At 39.1% G+C, this 18,428-nt stretch overlaps 1 pseudogene; it reads left to right on the top strand.

The window, feature by feature from the left end:
* The first annotated feature begins 603 nt into the window (after positions 1-603).
* On the top strand, positions 604-18,092 carry LOC100763593 (annotated as a pseudogene).
* Positions 18,093-18,428: the final 336 nt, after the last annotated feature.

Raw genomic sequence — 18,428 nt, 5'->3', positions numbered from 1 at the left:
CAAGAGAAGAGGAATAGAGGATAGGAAATGGAGGGACAGAAATATTGAGTTGGGGGAAGAATAGAGGAAAGAGAGCAGTATGAGAGATACCATACTAAAGGGAGCCACTGTAGGTCTGAGAAGAGATCTGGAACCAGGGATATCTCCAGAGACCTACAAGGATGACACCATCTGACAATCCAGGCAATGGTAGAGAGGATAACCTAAAAGCCCTTCCCCTAAAATGAGATTGATGACTACTCTTTATGCCATCCAAGAGCTCTCATCCAGTGGCTGATGGAAGCAGAGACAGACATCCACAGATATACACTGAGCTGAAATCTGGAATCTAGTTGAAGAGAGGGAGGAATGAAGATCAAAGGGGTCTGTACCAGGATGGAGAAACCCACAGAAATAGTTGGCCTGAACAAGGGAGAGCACATTGACCCTAGATGCTGTCTGGGAGGCCAGTACAAGACTGATCCAGACCCCTGAACATGGATGTCAATAAGGAGGCCTCTGAATTCCAGGAGCCTCTGGTGGTGGATTAGTATTTTTCCCTGGTGCAAGAAGGGACTTTGTGAGCCCATCCCACGTGAAGGGTTACACTCTGGCCCTGGACACATGGGGAAGGACCCAGGACCAACACAGGAAGTTTTGGTGGACTTTGCAGAGCCCCCCTTGAGGGTGCTACCGTGCCTGGGGAGTGGTGGGTAGATGGAGTGGGGTGGGCTGGGGGTGGGGGAGGAGAGATGGGGGTGAGGGGAGGGAGAGGGAGAAGGGACTTACATGTGAAACAAGCTTGTTCCCTAACTAGAACTAATAAATAAATTTAAAAAAGAAAGAAATATGAACAACATCTGTTAAATTGATTGAGAAAAGAAATATTAAAAAAATGTATCACAGATAAATAGTCAAAAGAAATATGGGTAAATAAATATTTGAATGAATTCATATTAGCAAGCAGCTGACTTAATGAATGAAGACAGAAGAGAAAAATACCATACAAGTTATAAAATTGTCAAAGGGTTTTAACTTAGGACACAAGAATTTTCAGAATTACAATTTACACTAATTACACAGAATTAGAATTTTAGTATTTATTTTATTAAGGAATGAGAAAATATATTGGATATGCAATTGTTTGTAAACCATAACATTATATGAAAGACAATGAAAATGAAAAAATGTTTCTATTTTAATAAATATATCCAAATATTCTCATTTTAAAGTATTGCTTTGGTACGTTAAAATTCCACAGAATGAGTAAATTATAAAAACAGAGACTGGAAAATCCAGACATGAAACCTGAAACTCTTTGATATCTGCTGTGGGTCTCATTGGATTATAGCAGGACATACGTTTTCACTTTGAGAGGCATAGTTGAAGATGTCAGCTCAAATCTCATTTCTATATTTTTTTTCTACAACTAAGAATGTAAACATTAGATTCCAAACTCATAACCTCTTCTAATTTCAAAATTTTCCATAAAAATGCCATTAACATGTTGTTCTTGCTATGTGTCTATTTCCTGGAACCTAGTTGGGTTTTTTTTGTTTGTTTGTTTGTTTTTGTTTTTTATTATTTTTTCTTATACTTTATTAGTTGATTTTTCCATTTTAAATTATTTTAATTAATCATATTTACATATCTATCCCCCCATTCCCTTGCCCTCCTATCCTCCCATAACCCCCCTCCCCATCCCACCCCCCCACTCCATCCATCCCCCAACTCCTCCCCAGGATTAGTGAGGCCCTCCAACAAGGACCTTCAAAGTCTGTCATATTGTTTGGGGGAGGATCTAGGCCCTCCTTTCTGTATCTGGGCTCCAATAGTATCCCTCCATAGGGAGTGGGCTCCCAAAGTCCATTTGTGCTCTAGGGATAAAGACTGACTCAGCTGTTAGAGGAACTCCTAGCTGGTACCCACATTCAGAGGGCTTGGTTTGATCCAATGCTGTTTCCCCAGCTTTATGACTAGGGTCTCTATTCTATCAGTAGGTCATGTCCACTGTTTCTGCAGATCTCTCCAGACCCATGTTGGCTCCTTTGCTCAACCCTCCTCCCTCTCCACAACTGAATTCCAGTAGTATGGTTCAATGCTTAGCTGTGGGCATCTGTTTCTGCTTCGAACAGCAACTGGATGAAGACTCTCCTTCCTCTCCCTGCCCGCTGTCTCCAATTTGGTCAGGGGATCTTGATCCCAACCCCTTCTTTGAGGGACTATGCAATCTTTTCTTGGAATCCTCCTTGTTTCCTACCTCCTCTAGCAGTGTGAATTGTAGACTGGTATTCCTTTGCTATATGTCTAAAAATCAAAAATGAGTGAGTACATACCATGTTTATCATTTTATGATTGGATTACCTCACTGAGGATGGTTTCTAATAGTTCCATTCATTTGACTGTGAATTTCAAGATTCCATTGGTTTTTTTCCCACTGATTAGTACTCTATTGTGTAAATATACCACATTTTCTCTATCCATTCTTCAGTTGAGGGACATCTAGGTTGTTTCAAGGTACTTGCTATTACAAATAATGCTGCTATGAACATAGTTGAACATTCGTCCTTATTGTATGAGTGTGCATTTTGGGGTATATGCCCAAGAGAGGGCTTGCTGGATCTTGTGGTAGACTGATTCCCATTTTCCTGAGAAACCACCTCACTGATATCCAAAGTGGTTGTACAAGTTTGCACTCCCACCAGCAATGGAGGAGAGTTACTCTTTTTCCACATCCTCTCCAGCATAAATTTTCATTGGTTTTATTGATTTTAGCCATTCTGACAAGAGTAAGATGGTATCTCAGAATGGTTTTGAATTCCATTTCCCTGATGGCTACAGATGTTGAGCACTTTCATAAAAGCAATATATAGCAAACCAATAGCCAACATCAAGCTAAATGGAGAGAAACTCAAGGTGATTACTCTAAATTCAGGAACAAGACAGCCTGTCCACTCTCTCCATATCTCTTCAATACTGTACTTGAAGTCCTAGCTAGAGCAATAAGACAACAAAAGGAGATCAAGGAGATACAAATTGGAAAGGAAGAAGCCAAACTTTCACTATTTCCAGATGATATGATAGTTTACATAAGTGACCTGAGAAACTCTACCAGGAAACTCTGACGGTAAAAAACACCTTCAGCAAAGTGGCAGGATGTTGCAATAAATCTTTCTGCCAAAAGCCACCTGAGCCCCACCGCCATGTGTGAGCTTTATGCCAGCCGCCCGCCCGAGTTAGGCCCAAGTGAATACACAGAAACTGGTATTAGGTTCAAAGATGCTTGGCCAATGACTAGGATTTGTCATCTGTTAGCTCAGTCTTAATTATCATAAATCTATATATTTTATAAGACTTATCTTATCGGACGCCTTATTGGCATCCCTCCTTGTCGGTGGATCACATTGTGCCACTGGAGCAGGAGCAGAGGGGAAAAGGGGCCCTTCCTGTTTCTCCTTTGATTAAATATGAGTCTCCTTGCTATGTCGCTTCCTTCCTGGATCACCACTTCTCTACTACATTTCCCAGAATCTTCTTTGATTCATAGACCTGCCTAACTTGCTATTTCATTGGCCAAACAGTATTTTATTTAACAATCAATAAGATAAACATACACAGAAGTACTTCCCCCATCAGCAGGATACAAGATTAACTAAAAAGTATCAGTAGCCCTACTATATACAGAAGACAAATGCACTGAGAAAGAAGACAGAGAAACATCACCCTTTACAATAGCAACTAACAACATAAAATATCTGTGGGTAGCACTAACCAAAAAAAAAATAAATAAAAATAAAAAGGGAATGACCTGTATAGTAAGAACTTTGAATCTTAAAGAAATTAAAGAATATACCAGAAAACGGAAAGATCTCCCATGCTCTTGGAGAGGTAGGATCAACATAGTAAACATGGCAATCTTGGACAAAAGCAATCTACAGATTCAATGCAATTCCCATCAAAATCCCAACACAGTTCTTCACAGACCTTGAAAGAGCAGTACTCAACTTCATATGGAAAAACAAAAAACCCAGAATAGCCAACACAACCCTGTACAATAAAGAAACTTCCAGAGGCATCACCATCCCTGACTTCAAGCTCTATTATAGAGCCATTGTCCTGAAAACAGCTTGGTATTGGCACAAAAGTAGACAGATTGACCAATGGAAATGAATTGAAAAACCTGATATTAACCCACACACCTATGAACACCTGATATTTGACAAAGAAGCTAAATTTATACAATGGAAAAAAGAAAGCATTTTCGACAAATGGTGCTGGCATAACTGGATTAGAACATGTAGAAGATTGCATATAGATCCAAATCTATTGCCATTCATAAAACTTAAATCCAAATGGACCAAAGACCTCAACATAAATTCAGCCACACTGAACCTCCCAGAAGAGAAGGTAGGTGATACCCTTGAACAAATTGGTACAGGAGACTTCTTTCTGAACATAACACCTGTAGCCCAAACATTGAGATTGACAATTAATAAATAGGACCCCCTGAAATTGAGAAGCTTCTGCAACACAAAGGATACAGTCAGCAAGACAAAATGCCAGCCCACTGAATGGGAAAAGATATTCACCAACCCATCTGTCAGAGGGCTGATCACCAAAATATAGAATGAACTCAAACAGCTAGCCACCAAAACACCACAAAATGCAATTGAAAGAAGGAGTGCACAACCAAATAGAGAATTCTCAACAGAAGACTCCAAAATGGCTGAAAGACACTTGGAACCTAGTTGTAACCATGTCTTAAATCTTTAGCCCATATATAGATTTGCAAAAAGTGTAATACAATTTCCTGTTTCTTAGAGTTTTGCTTATCAAAATTTTGCTGGTGTACAGAACTATGTCATGGTTTAAACTAATGAAATACTTGAAAGTCTGCTGTTGAATGTAACATCATTTTATGTGGTTTTAGAAATTAGCATGTCCCCATTTTATATTTATGTCTCTAAATCTTCTTACAGAAATCCAACACTGATACATATTTCAGCTAAAGATTAGCTGTGTGTCTTCTGTTTTGTAGGATTTGATACCACTGTGCATCTGTATCTATTTTTTAAGTTTCCCAGTAACTTGATGTCAGTTTGAGTAAAGGATTATTAACCACAATGTATTTTAAATCATAATCAAACTGATTAAAAAATACCTTTACCACAAGAATTTTCAAAAAAAATTGCCTAATTTAGTACCAACTGCTGTTTTAAAATTCTTTTCAATGCCAGTTCCTTTTATGAAAAAGATAAGAAAAAAATACTAAAACTCTGCATGCCTGTAATATAATCTGCATGTATATATTTAATATGAGAAGAAACAAAAGTAATTTTTATTTGTGCCAAAATATTGGTGACATTACACAATTTGTTTTAAAAAATAAGAAACAATTTCTAAAGCTGCCTAATTAGTATTCAATATTACCTAGACCAGAAGAAGCCAAATCCCCCATTGATTCTCAGTAATATCTTGGGCGTTGTTGATTTAAATTGCCACAAAAAATTTAAAGTCACAGCATTCTGCTTTTGAAAGTTTCATTGAGCTGTTTGTTATTCCAACTTAAGCAGATGTCTACACTGGCAGCAATCATTTCCTGTTAATTATATAGCATATAATTTAAAGCCCCTTTTTGGGCCAGATTACTGTCATTATCTAGTCATTCTTTATAAAGAGGATGCTGTCAATCTTCCTTAATGGAAAGAAATTCTGTGGAATAGAGATCTTGTTGACCATTGGTGATCAGACCATTCTACTATTAGTGCATACCTTCCTCAAATCACTGACATGTTTTCCTATCAATGGAGGAAAATTTCAGTTCATAAAATAATTCCAAAGCTCTTTAAACATGGTGACAAGAGCACATATCAGTTCAGCAGTATGTATATATGATATATATACCACAGACTGACCAAAATCAATGGAAAATTAATAATTGGAATGATAAATATAAAGTGTGCCAAATGATTCTTCTAAATGTCGGATAGAGGGCTAAGCATAATGCTGTAGTCTACAATAATGAAAATGTCCAGTATATTTCATTCCCACAGAAAAACAGCATGTTAATGTCTGTGTTTAATGTCATTTTGTCCAATGTGACATTAAAGGAAGCACCCCCTCTGGAGCCACAAAATGTTCAAAGATGAAGATCAAAATTGCTTATCCCCTGTCTTTCCAGTGGCTGTAACTGAAGCCCTGTGTCAGAATGGCCATCATTACTGACAATGGCTGCCTCACCATCAAAATTGCAGTGCAATCTTAACATTTCCACTCTTGGGGACTAGCAAATTATGGGTATGTACTTGCTGGAAATGTTCTGTACAACATTCTAAGATGTAAAAAAAAAAAATTGCATGTCTGTAAACATTTCATTCCTACTTGTTCTTCAGAACTTGATTACAATTTCATAGTTTCACACACACAAAGAAACAAAATCTTTTTGTTTACTGTAAGACCAGGGCACTTGGAACCCTGATAGAAGTGGGAGCAGATAGGTGTAAGTGTAAATGAAATATCAGGAATATTGGGCGGATTTGATGAAATAGATTGAAATGGAGAAGTAAAAATTCTCATTCTAATATCGCTAGTGTGGAAACTGTAATCACTTTGGGTAAATATGGAGGAAAAAGAGATAGTGAACCTGGGGTTTCAGAGAAGAGGATAGCACTGAGGCTGTAATCCTTAGCATGGTCAGCTACAGCAATACTATCCAGCAGGGGGAACTAATTTGAACATTTTCCCATACTCAGGGCTTTGGTATTTCCTGAAAAGTACTTTGCTGAACCCACCTTTAGAGTTCTAAGTGAATTTTGAGTACTCTCTTAAGATTTTTATTCTGTGTTTCATATTTATGGATATTCAAACCTTAAGTCAAATAGCATGAATTTCATGCTAAGAACTTGACATTAGATAATACTGACTTGGTCTTCCTAAAAGCAAGCAGTAGTAAGATTTTGTCCTTATAAAACATTAAAGGCACTGAGACTCAACACAATTAAGTAGCATGGCAAAGCTAGTAACAAAAAGAATGAGCCTCACAAAGAAAACAATTTTATAATAAAGCCTGTTTTACCAATATGAATATGACCAACTATATCACTTCTCCGAGAACAGATATCCAAGTAGCATTTTCTACTTGGATAGAGTCTGATATTTTTTCATGAATGTAAGGCAGGCCCATGGGCAAGTGTACATGAAGGATGTATGTGATTAAAATTGAAGATTTACCATTGCAACTTAAAAAGAGGAGGAACTCAGTCTTTGAATATAATGAAAATTTCAACCTCATTCAAATATTCTTCAACCCTATTTTTGTAATGAAGTTTTTTCTTGTATAAGCATCTTATTTTGAATTTAAGCAACTTAAGTTAAGCATATTACAACACATGCATGATTTTTCTAGGAATGATCATTCCAAGTTAGTTTTTCTTCTCAGAAGTCCAGAGTGAATAAATTCTCCCCCTTAATGGTTGCCTTTAGGTATGTTTGGCTGCAGTAGAAATGTGATAGATATTGTCCCTTTGGTCAGTATTGGCAGTGAAGAGAGAAGGTGAATTCCACCCCTATATTCTTCAGTTATGATGATAGATGTTGATTATTACAAATTCTAAGAGCTCACAGGAAGACAGATGTTGAAAGGGTACTTGCCAGACAAAGGTCAAAGAATGTAAGATCAAGCTGATTCATTCTGAAACCCTGGGAAACATGCCCTCCAGCAACCTTTGGGGGAAGAGGGGAATAACGTTTGAGAGATTTGGTGATTTTTTTACATGGTAAAAGCTACTCATGTGAGATTCCTTCTTCCAAGTATTCATTATTAAGGTCAATGTGAGGTAAGGGACTACCTGTCTTTCTTCAGCTGTTATTCTGCACTGAGTAAAAAATACAAGATGTCTAACTGTGTAGTGTCTTTACTTGGTTTCAGTATACCCCAATGGTGACAATGACAAATGGGGAATAACTAATCTATGATAAAATGGAATTCTTCCTGTAATAGCTAGTCTTATCACATACAAAAGGAAGGCATAAATATATATTTCATACAATTTCTGTGATAAAAAGGTAAACTAATGCAATATTCATAACTCAGTGAAGAACCTAGGAAAAACACTCAGTAAGTTTTAAGCCATCATTATGTTAGGATTTTTGTTGTTATACATATGTAGAAGGAAAAATCATTGCATATCCTTGATGTTTGTACATTTAAAAGATAGATATAGGTTCATAAAGATCTCTAGCAATGGTTAAAATTCTATCATGGTTTCTGACTTGCCAGAACTGTTATCTTTATATGATCTGATAAAATTCACTTAATCATTAATGAATTCCGTTTTCATGTCAGTGATATATGGAGTTGTGCTGAACAGCTCAACTGTTCGATCTTCCTGACCTCTGGGATCATTTAAGTCCTGTGTTCAAAAACAGACTTGTTTATGAAGCCATAACCTAAATTGAGCAAATCTATCCATCATGCTGGCTTTGGTGATATAGCATTTTAAGAAATATTTCCTCTGCCTACATACAAGATTTTAAAAATATGACTAATAGTATTTTGCTATATTCATAGGTCAATGCCTTGTCCAGTTATAAGAGGCTCCTTCTGGCTGTAGATGGGAGTGGGTTTGGAAACCCAGATATTAGGTACAGAGAGACAAAATTGGAGGTACCATTGGCTCCCTCCTCTCCAAGATGTGGAAACCCTCAAAAGAGGGGAAAGAAAGACTGTAGGAGTCAGAGGGGATGGAGAAAACCAAAAGAACATGGCCAATTAAATCAATTAGGCAGGACTCACATGGGCTCAGGGGGACTAAAGTGGTAAACATGCAGCCTGCCTGGGTCTGCACTAGGTCCTCTGAATATATGTTATAGCTGTTAGCTTGGTGCTTCTGTGGGACTCCTAACAGAGGAAGCAAGTGTATGTCGGACTGCTTTGCCTGTTCTTGAGACACTTTTCCTCCTACTATGCTTCCTTGTCTAACTATAATATGATGGCATTTGTCTTGTCTTGTATCTTTTTTTGTCTGACTGTCTTTCCTTGGAGACCTCTTTTCTGAAAAAGAAAAGGAGGATGAGTGGATCTGGGGGAGAGAGGAGGTATGGAGAGAGGAAAGTGGAGGGAGTGGACACTAGGGTTGGGATGTATTGTATGAGAGAAGAATCTTTTCAATTAATAAAAAGTGGACATGATATCACCACACAAATGATAAAACATGCTAGCAATGGCATTTAAATCGATAGTAACTCCTTCAAGATTAAATGAAGACCTTCAGTAATACACATATTAACTATCTCTTCATAATCATACATAAGCTGGCTACATTGTCAATCGTGTATTTTAATCCAGGAATCTTCCTGTCAATGGTACATTATTAAATAATGTACATGTGCAAAATTAAGAGAAAAACTTCTCTTCATGTTTGATGCTAATAAACTATAAATGATCTGTATATATGATACTGATTTCTTGAACTCCTGTTTTTTGCTGATAAGTAATCCTATTCCTGTCCACATTTCATCAAGAATTGGGGGTACATGCAGCCTCACTTCCTATTGACAGTTAATGGATGCCAAGGTGGTAGGAGTCAAGTTCATTCAGTGCTAATTACCCATCCTCAAATAAAAAGCCACACCATGTTTATACAATAAATTGTAATTAAACTAAAAAAGCATATAAACAAAATTAAATGAATAATAATGTACAAAGATATGAAAAAAGTCGGATAGCATTTTGGAAGAAGGGACTCAGGAGGAAGAGAAAGGAAAATGGGCTAAATTTGTTCAAAAGAATTATATAACTGAATGAAAGTATCAAAGAAAAAAGAAAAGATATGGTTTAAATCTTTAAGAAAGTTCCAGTAACAGTCTCATAGGTCCAAACAATCTGGGATAATTTATTTGGTAATTTTGTAAACAAAATATCAATGTGAAGCCCATTAAAAAAATGGTAACTGGTATAGAAGCCTCTTCAACACCTCTTTTTTAAAACTTTATTTAAATGACATGTTTTTCATTTATTTTACATACTGACCATAGTTACCCCTCCCACCTGTCCTCCCAGTAATACTCCACCTTCCACCCCACAAAACCCCACCCTGCATCCCATCATATCCCTCCCATTCCACTCCTCTTCTGTCTCCATTAAGAAAGGGGCAGGCCTCTCATGGAGTTGAAAACAGCATGGCAGTCAAGTTGAAGCAGGTCCAAACTCATCTCTTGAATCAAGACTGAGCAAGGTAATCTAGCACAGGGGAATACGTTCCTAAGTGCCAGGAACAGATCCTGTTCTCACTGCTAGGAGCCTTATAAACAGACTAAGCTATACAACTGTCCCACAAAATGCAGATGGCCTAGGTTGGTCCCATGGAGACTCAATAACTGCTGGTCCAGAGACCATGAGCTCCTACAAGCTCAGGTTAGCTGTTTCTGTGGACTTCCTTGTCATGACCCTATGGCTTACACAATCCAACCTTCCTTTCTTCAGCATAACTCCTGGAGCTCAACCCAGTGATTGGCTATGGATCTCTGCATCTGTTTCCATCAGTTACTGGATAGAGTTATCTCTGATGACAGTTAGTGTAATCAACAATCTGATTACAGTACACAGCCAATTCAGGCACCCTCTCCCTATTTCTAGGAGTCTTTTCTTAGATTATCCATGTGGATTCCTGGGGGTTTCCCTGATGACAGGTTTCTCCCTAATTCCCAAATGCCCCCCATCAATATGTCTCTTTCATTACCCTCCCCCTCCACCCCACCCAAACTTACCTCCTATACCCAGACTGCCCAACCCCCTCCCTCAAGTTTCCATCACTCCTTCCTGCTTCCCACACTGCCAATTTACTCAGGAGATCTCTTCTATTTTCCCTGTCCAAGAAAATCCACACGTCCCTTCTTGGGCCCTCCTAGGTATCTAGCCTCTCTGGGGCCATGGATTGTAGATTGTTTTTCCTGTACTTTACTCCTAATAACCACTTATAAGTATATACTCTGTTTGTCTTTTTGGGTCTGGGTTCCTTCATTCAGAATGATTTTTTCTAGTTCCATCCATTTGCCTGTAAATTCCATGAGGTCATTGCTTTTTACAGCTGAGTAACACCCCATTGTGTCAATGTGCCACATTTTCCTTATCCATTCTTCAGTTGAGGGGCATGTAGGTTGTTTCCAACTTGATCTTCCATGCTTCTGAATAGATAGAATTAACATAGTAAAAACTGGCAATCTTACCAAAAACAATCTATAGATTAATGTAATCCCCATCAAAATTACAACACAATTCTTCACAGACCTTGAAAGAGCAATATTACACTTCAAGTGGAAAAACAAAAAACCTAGGATAGGTTAAAAAACAATCCTGTACAATAAGGAAACTTCCAGAAGTATCACCATCACTGACTACAAGTTCTCCTGTAGAGCTATAGTAATAACAACAGCTCGGCATTGACTTAAAAACAGACACATTGGTCAATGGAATGTAATAGAAGACCCTGACATAAATCCACACACCTATGACCACCTGACTTTTGATGACAACATGTAGAAAAATGGAAACAGACCCATACCTATCGCCATGCACAAAACTTAAGTCCAAATGGATCAAAGACCTCAACATAAAACCAGCTACACTAAACTTATTAAAAGAGAATGTAGGAAATACCCTTGAACAAATTGGTACAGGAGACTGCTTCCTGAACATAACACCAGTAGCACAGACACTAAGATCAACAATTAATAAATGGGACCTCCTGAAACTGAGATGCTTCTGTAAGGCAAAGGACACAGTCAACAAGACAAAATGACAGCCCAGAGATTGGGGAAACATATTGATCAATCCCACATCTGACAGAGGGCTGATCTCCAAAATTTAAAAAGAATTCAAGAAGATAGTCTCCAAAACACCAAATAATCTAATTAAAAAGTGAGGTAAAGAACTAAATAGACAATTCTTCATAGAGGAATCTAAAATGGCTGAAAGACACTTAAGAAAATGTTCAACATCCTTAGCCATCAGAGAAATGCAAATCAAAACAACCCTGAGATACCATCTTAAACCTGTCAGAATGGCTAAAATCAATAACAGCAATGACAGTTTATGCTGGAGAGGATGTGAAGAAAGGAAACGACTCCTCCACTGCTGGTGGGAGTGCCAACTCATACAGCCACTTTGGAAATCAGTATGGCAATTCCTCAGGAAAATGGGAATGAGTCTATCACAAGACCCAACAATTCCACTCTTAGGTATATACCCAAAAAAGCACATTCATACAACAAGGACATCTGTTCAACTATGTTCATAGCAGCATTATTTGTAATAGCCAGAACCTGGAAGCAACCTAGAGCCCCTCAACTGAAGAATGGATACAGAAAATGTGGTACATTTACACAATGGAGTACTACTCAGCAGAAAAAAACAATGGAATCTTGAAATTCTCAGGCTAATACATGGAACTAGAAGAAACCATTCTGAGAGAAGTAATCCAAACACAAAAAGACAAATATGGTATGTAATCACTCCTATGTGGATTTTGAACATAGAGTAAAGGATTACCAGCCTAAATCCACATTGCCATAGAAGCTAGTAAATAAGGAGGACCCTAAGAGAGACATATATGGTCCCCTGGAGAAGGGGAAAGGGACAAGATCTCCTGAGAAAATTGGGAGCATGGAGGGAGGGGAGAGGGAACTAGGAGAATAAGAAGGTGAGAAGAGGAGGGGTAAGGAGGACATGATGGGGCAGGGAGGTTGAGTTGGGGGAAGAACAGAAGAGAGCAAGATAAGAGATACTATAATAGAGGGAGACATTATGGGATTAAAGAGAAATCAGGCACTAGGGAAATGTCTAAAGAGCTACAAAGATGACACCAACTAACAATCTAAGAAACAGAGGAGAGGCTACCTTAAATGCCCTCCCCTGATAATGAGATTGATGACTAACTTATATGCCATCCTATAGCCTTCATCCAGCAGCTGGTGGAAGTAGAAGAAGATACCCACAGCTAAATTTTGAACTGAACTGAAATCCAGTTGCAGAAAAGGAGGACAGATGAGCAGGTGGGCCATATCAGGCTGGTGAAACCCACAGAAACAGCTGACCTGAACAAGGGAGAGCTCTTGGTCCCCGGAATGATAGCTGGGAAACCAGCATGGGATTGCTCCAGAACACCTGAATGTGGCTGTCAGTGAGGAGACCTCAGAAATCTATGGGGCCCCTTGTAGTGGATCAGTACTTATCCCTAGCATAGGAATGGACATTGGGAGCCCATCTCACATGGAGGGATACTCGCTGAGCCTAGGCACAAGGGGATGGGCCTCGGCCCTATCCCAAAGGATATGACAGACCCTGAAGATCCTCTATGGAAGGCCTCGCCCTCCCTTCGGAGCAGAAAGGGTATGAAATAGGTAGGGTGTTAGTTGGGGGGGGGCAGAGGAAGAGGAGAGGGAAAGGGATCTGGGATTCACATGTAAAATAATCTTCTTTCTAGTTATAATTTTAAAAATTAAAAAAATGGATAAGATCAAAAACACCAATGACAGCTTATGCTGGACAGGATGTGGAATAAGGAGAACACTCCTCCACAGGTGGTGGGAGTACAAACTTGTACAACCACTTTGGAAATCAGTATGGTGGTTTCTAAGAAAATTGGGAATCAGTCTACTTCAAAACCCAGTTACAGCAATCTTGGGCATATACCCAAAGTGTACTCAATCATGCTAGAAGGACACTTGCTCAACTGTTTTCATAGAAGCATTATTCATAATATCCAAAACCTGTAAACAGGTCTTAAATCTTGAATTTCTCCCTGTAATTTCAATTTGTTGTAGATTAAAGTGAAAAAGCCTCTTCCCTCAGCATGCATTTGGCAACACAATTCCCTGTACCTGTATCTCAGTTTCCTTGGGAGCTGCTAAGCTACTCGGTGGGATGTCACAGAAATTCTGTAGCAGCAGTTTACTGTGACCTTACACTTTACCAGGACAAAATACTAGGAGTCAGGCTCTGATTTATAAGTTGGTTGTCAGTGGTATCCCTTCCTCTGACAGCACCATACAGTCACATACACCACCACCCTAGAATGACCCTAGGCACAATCCACTGAAGTGGGTGGACTGGGAGCTGCTTCAGGGAATTTAATTCCCCTAATATTATTTTTAATATGTTTCCCTGCTTTGTACCAATAGTAAATATGAACAATTACTGAATATATTGTCAATACTCCTCTTAGAAATCTTTGTCTTGCTCTCCCCACTCCCCACCTGTGTGTGTGTGTGTGTGTGTGTGTGTGTGTGTGCGTGTGTTCAGATATTCTCAGTGGCCTCATTTTGCATAGTATATTTTAGAAATAAAGTTGCCAGTGCAACAAAGCAGATCAGAGATCAGTCACAAACATGATATAGGTCTCAGTAGTCAATATCTAATACTTATGGGAGAAACAAAAACTGAGTAAGACAACAGTGAGCCACTAAGGGATTTCTCATGTCTGGTGGTTGACAGAGAAAGTGAAGCAAGACCAATCCCATTACCAGTAGTTATGCTTCAGTCACTCCAATTTCATTCATTTTGCTTTTGTTTCTGATGTGCAGAGGCTGTTTGATGAATTCCCTTCTGGGGACAGACAAGTCTTGAGAAAATACACATTAAAAAGTTATGAAGACTGCATAATTTATTAAACCTGACTCATTATTGGAAGCTTTTACCATACAATTCATTTAATAGGAATCATTGGTGGGGAAAACGACTGTTGTTTTGATCTGATCACATAAGCTGTGGCATAATTTTTCTTGCCTGGAGAGGTTTACCACATCTTGAACAACATGAATACTCACAATACTCATACTTGGCTTGCCACTAGAAAACAGATGTGCATGTTTTGTCATTTATTAATGTCAGTGGCTTTACATTTTTATTTTGTTCTGTTAAAAAAAGTTAGATTTTTTCAGTGAAATGACTGAATAATTCAATAGAAAAGTTATGGTATAAGCTCATGTAGACAGAAGAAGTTTACAAAGAGGCTTCTAACTATTAGCCAAGTTGGCTCAAAATAAAATTCAGGGACCAGGGCTACAGAGTCCCTGTCTAGAAAGAAAATGGAAATAATCAGAATGTTTGACCAGCTAGACTGTTCCTCACAAGGAATAAATATAACATTGTGAGACAAAAGGCTAAGAAGTTACATATGTGTAACCTAGCTTGTTACACATAAAAGACAGCCTATCATCGAATCATAAAGGCTACAAACACTATAATAGGTGAGATTTCAGGGGTGTGAGATGTTCGTGGGATGATTTTTTGTCCAGAAGCCCCATTTCTAATCCTAGGCAGGCTTTGTTTCATATAATATACTAACTCTTTTTCAAGCCAAATGTTAACAACTGCTTTAATGACTAAATATATTCAAATTATATGCTGAAATTTATTAGTCATTATCCAGTTTGGCCTATGGGAATATTTATTTTATTTCTAGTTTTTCTCACTGCAAGCATGCTGCAATTTACAGTAATTTTCTTTTTATATCTAAAGGACAGAGGCCCAGACACAGAAGAGCTGCTCCAAAAAGTCTGTGAGTTTTCTTATAAATACATTGTCATATAATGTTACAAAAATGATTCATGTTCCCCTCCCTGGAAAGAAGGTATGAGTACACTTTTTCTCATAGCACTACTGTAATTCCTTTCAATTTTCCCCACTAGGTGAATAGGTAATAACATCATATTGTGCTTTTTGTTATATATAAAAGGTACCACAATTATTAATAAAGTTAAGAAAGAAAATTTATTTCTCTCCAAATGGACAATAAAAGTTTTCAAAGACGTTCTCATGACACTGAATTTCAAAGAGTGATATGATTTTGATTAATGTTATGCAAGAAAACCCTAATATATGCAGAAGTAATAAATCAAAGGAGTTGACCTAAGAACTATGGAATTACAAATTTTCAATAAAATTTATTGGTATAATAGCAGAATGTATAATTTTTCTCTTTTAAAACTAGTTTATAAGAATAAGATATTATGGATTATAGCTTTTTGAAATTTCTATGCTTACTAAGAAATGCAAAAGTTATCAATTCCCTCTGGAAATTACCATTTTAACAATTACTGCTAAAGCATGCTTTTATTATTGAACTCAATTATTGAGAAAGTCTGAAAGTGAAATTAATGCTTCACTTCCTTCAGAACACAGAACTACTAATAGTAAGAAAATTAATGCAGTTTTCTAAATTTTGTATTTTGAAATGGATTAGAATTACTAACTCAACCTGAATTATAGTTCGCTTTGATTTTTAACATATTAATATTTACTCTCTATTCTATCTACATATTACTGAAGCCCACATACGATTCACATTTATGCAAAGTCTATGGGCAGACAGCATATGCAACTTCTTATGGACAGCCTCCCACTGGTATACTACTCCAACTGCCCCCCAGGCATACAGCCAGCCTGCCAAGGATATGGCACTGGTGCTTATGACACCACCACTGCTACAGTCACCACAACCCAGGCCTCTTATGCAGCTCAGTTCGCATATGGCACCTAGCCTGCCTACCCAGCCTATGGCCAGCAGCCAGCAGTCACTGCACCTACAAGACCACAGGAAGGTAACAAGCCCGCTGAGACTAGTCAACCTCAATCTAGCACAGTGGGTTATAACAGGCCCAGCCTAGAATATGGACAGAGTACTACAGTTACCCCTAGGTGCCTGGGAGCTACCCCATGCAGCCAGTGACTACGCCTCCATCCTATCCTCCTACCAGCTACTCCTCTTCAACAGCTGACTAGTTAGTTATGATCAGAGCAGTTACTCTCAGCAGAACACCTATGGGCATCCGAGCAGCTATGGACAGCAGAGTAGCTATGGTCAACAAAGCAGCTACGGACAGCTGCCTCCCACTAGTTACCCCCCTCAGGCTGGATACTACAACCAGGCTCCAAGTCAATATAGTCAACAAAGTAGCAGCTACGGGAAGCAGAGTTCATTCAGACAGGACCACCCCAGTAGTATGGGTGTTTATGGGCAGGAGTCTGGAGGATTTTCCAGACCAAGAGAGAATAGGAGCATCAGTGGCCCTGATAACCCAGGCAGGTGAAGAGGAGGATTTGGTCGTGGAGGCATGAGCAGAAGTGGGCCGGAAGGAGGACATGGTGGAATGGGCAGCTCTGGAGATCGAGGTGGCTTCAATAAGCCTGGTGGACCCATGGATTAAGGACAAGATCTTGATCTAGGCCTTCGTATAGATCCTGATGAAGACTGACAACAGTGCAATTCATGTGCAAGGTTTAAATGACAATGTAACTTTGGATGATCTGGCAGACTTCTTTAAGCAGTGTGAGATTGTCAAGGTGAACAAGAGAACTGGGCAACCCATGATCCACACCTACCTGGATAAGGAGACAGGAAAACCTAAAGGTGATGCTACAGTGTCCTATGAAGATCCACCAACTGCCAAGGCTGCCGTGAAATGGTTTGATGGAAAAGATTTTTAAGGAAGCAAACTTAAAATTTCTCTTGCCCGTAAGAAGCCTCCAATGAACAGCATGCAGGGTGGCATGCCACCACCACTTTGTGGAGGTCCTGGTGGCCCAGAAGGTCCTGGAGGATCCATGGGTCGCATGGGAGGCGGTAGAGGAGACAGAGGAGGCTTCCCCCCACGGGGACCCCAAGGCTTCCGAGGGAACCCCCTCTGGAGGAGGAAATGTCCAGCACAGAGCTGGAGACTGGCAGTGTCCCATTCCAGGCTGTGGAAACCAGAACTTCGCCTGGAGAACAGAATGCAACTAATGTAAGGCCCCTAAGCCCGAGGGCTTCCTCCTGCCTCTCTTACCACCTCCAGGTGGTGATCAGGGCCAAGGTGCTCCTGGTGGCATGCGGGAAGGAAGAGATGGGCTTATGGACCATGGTGGTCTTGGAGGAATGTTCAGAGGTGGCGGAGGTGGAGACAGAGGTGGCCGTGGAATAGACCGAGGAGGCTTTGGTGGAGGAGGACGAGGTGGTCCTGGGGACCTTCCTGGACCATTGATGGAACAGATGGGAGGAACAACAGGCGGATGTAGAGGACCTGGGAAAATGGATAAAGGCGAGCATCGTCAGGAATGTAGAGACAGGCCCTACTAGAGAGACCCGCAGAGCTGCATTGATGACGAAATTTATTTTTTAAACCAGAAAATGTTTTAAATTTATAATTCCATATTTATAATGTTAGCCACAACATTATGATTATTCCTTTTCTGTACTTTAGTATTTTCACCATTTGTGAGGAAACATTAAAACAAGTTAAATGGTAAAAAAAAAAAAAACACAAATGGCCTTAATGTTCTGCGAGTAGGAGGAGAAAATAATAAGTAACAGCTTTAAAGTTGTGGTAAATGGAAATAAAATATCATTCTAATAAATTAACAAACAGGACCCATTAGACATTTAAAAATGCAAAACACTAGGCACTTTGAGTAT

Source organism: Cricetulus griseus, chromosome 2 (genome assembly GCF_003668045.3).
Source record: "Cricetulus griseus strain 17A/GY chromosome 2, alternate assembly CriGri-PICRH-1.0, whole genome shotgun sequence".
Taxonomy (NCBI): Eukaryota; Metazoa; Chordata; class Mammalia; order Rodentia; family Cricetidae; genus Cricetulus; species Cricetulus griseus.
Note: the sequence above shows the minus strand (reverse complement) of the source record. Positions and strands in the feature narration are given on the sequence as shown.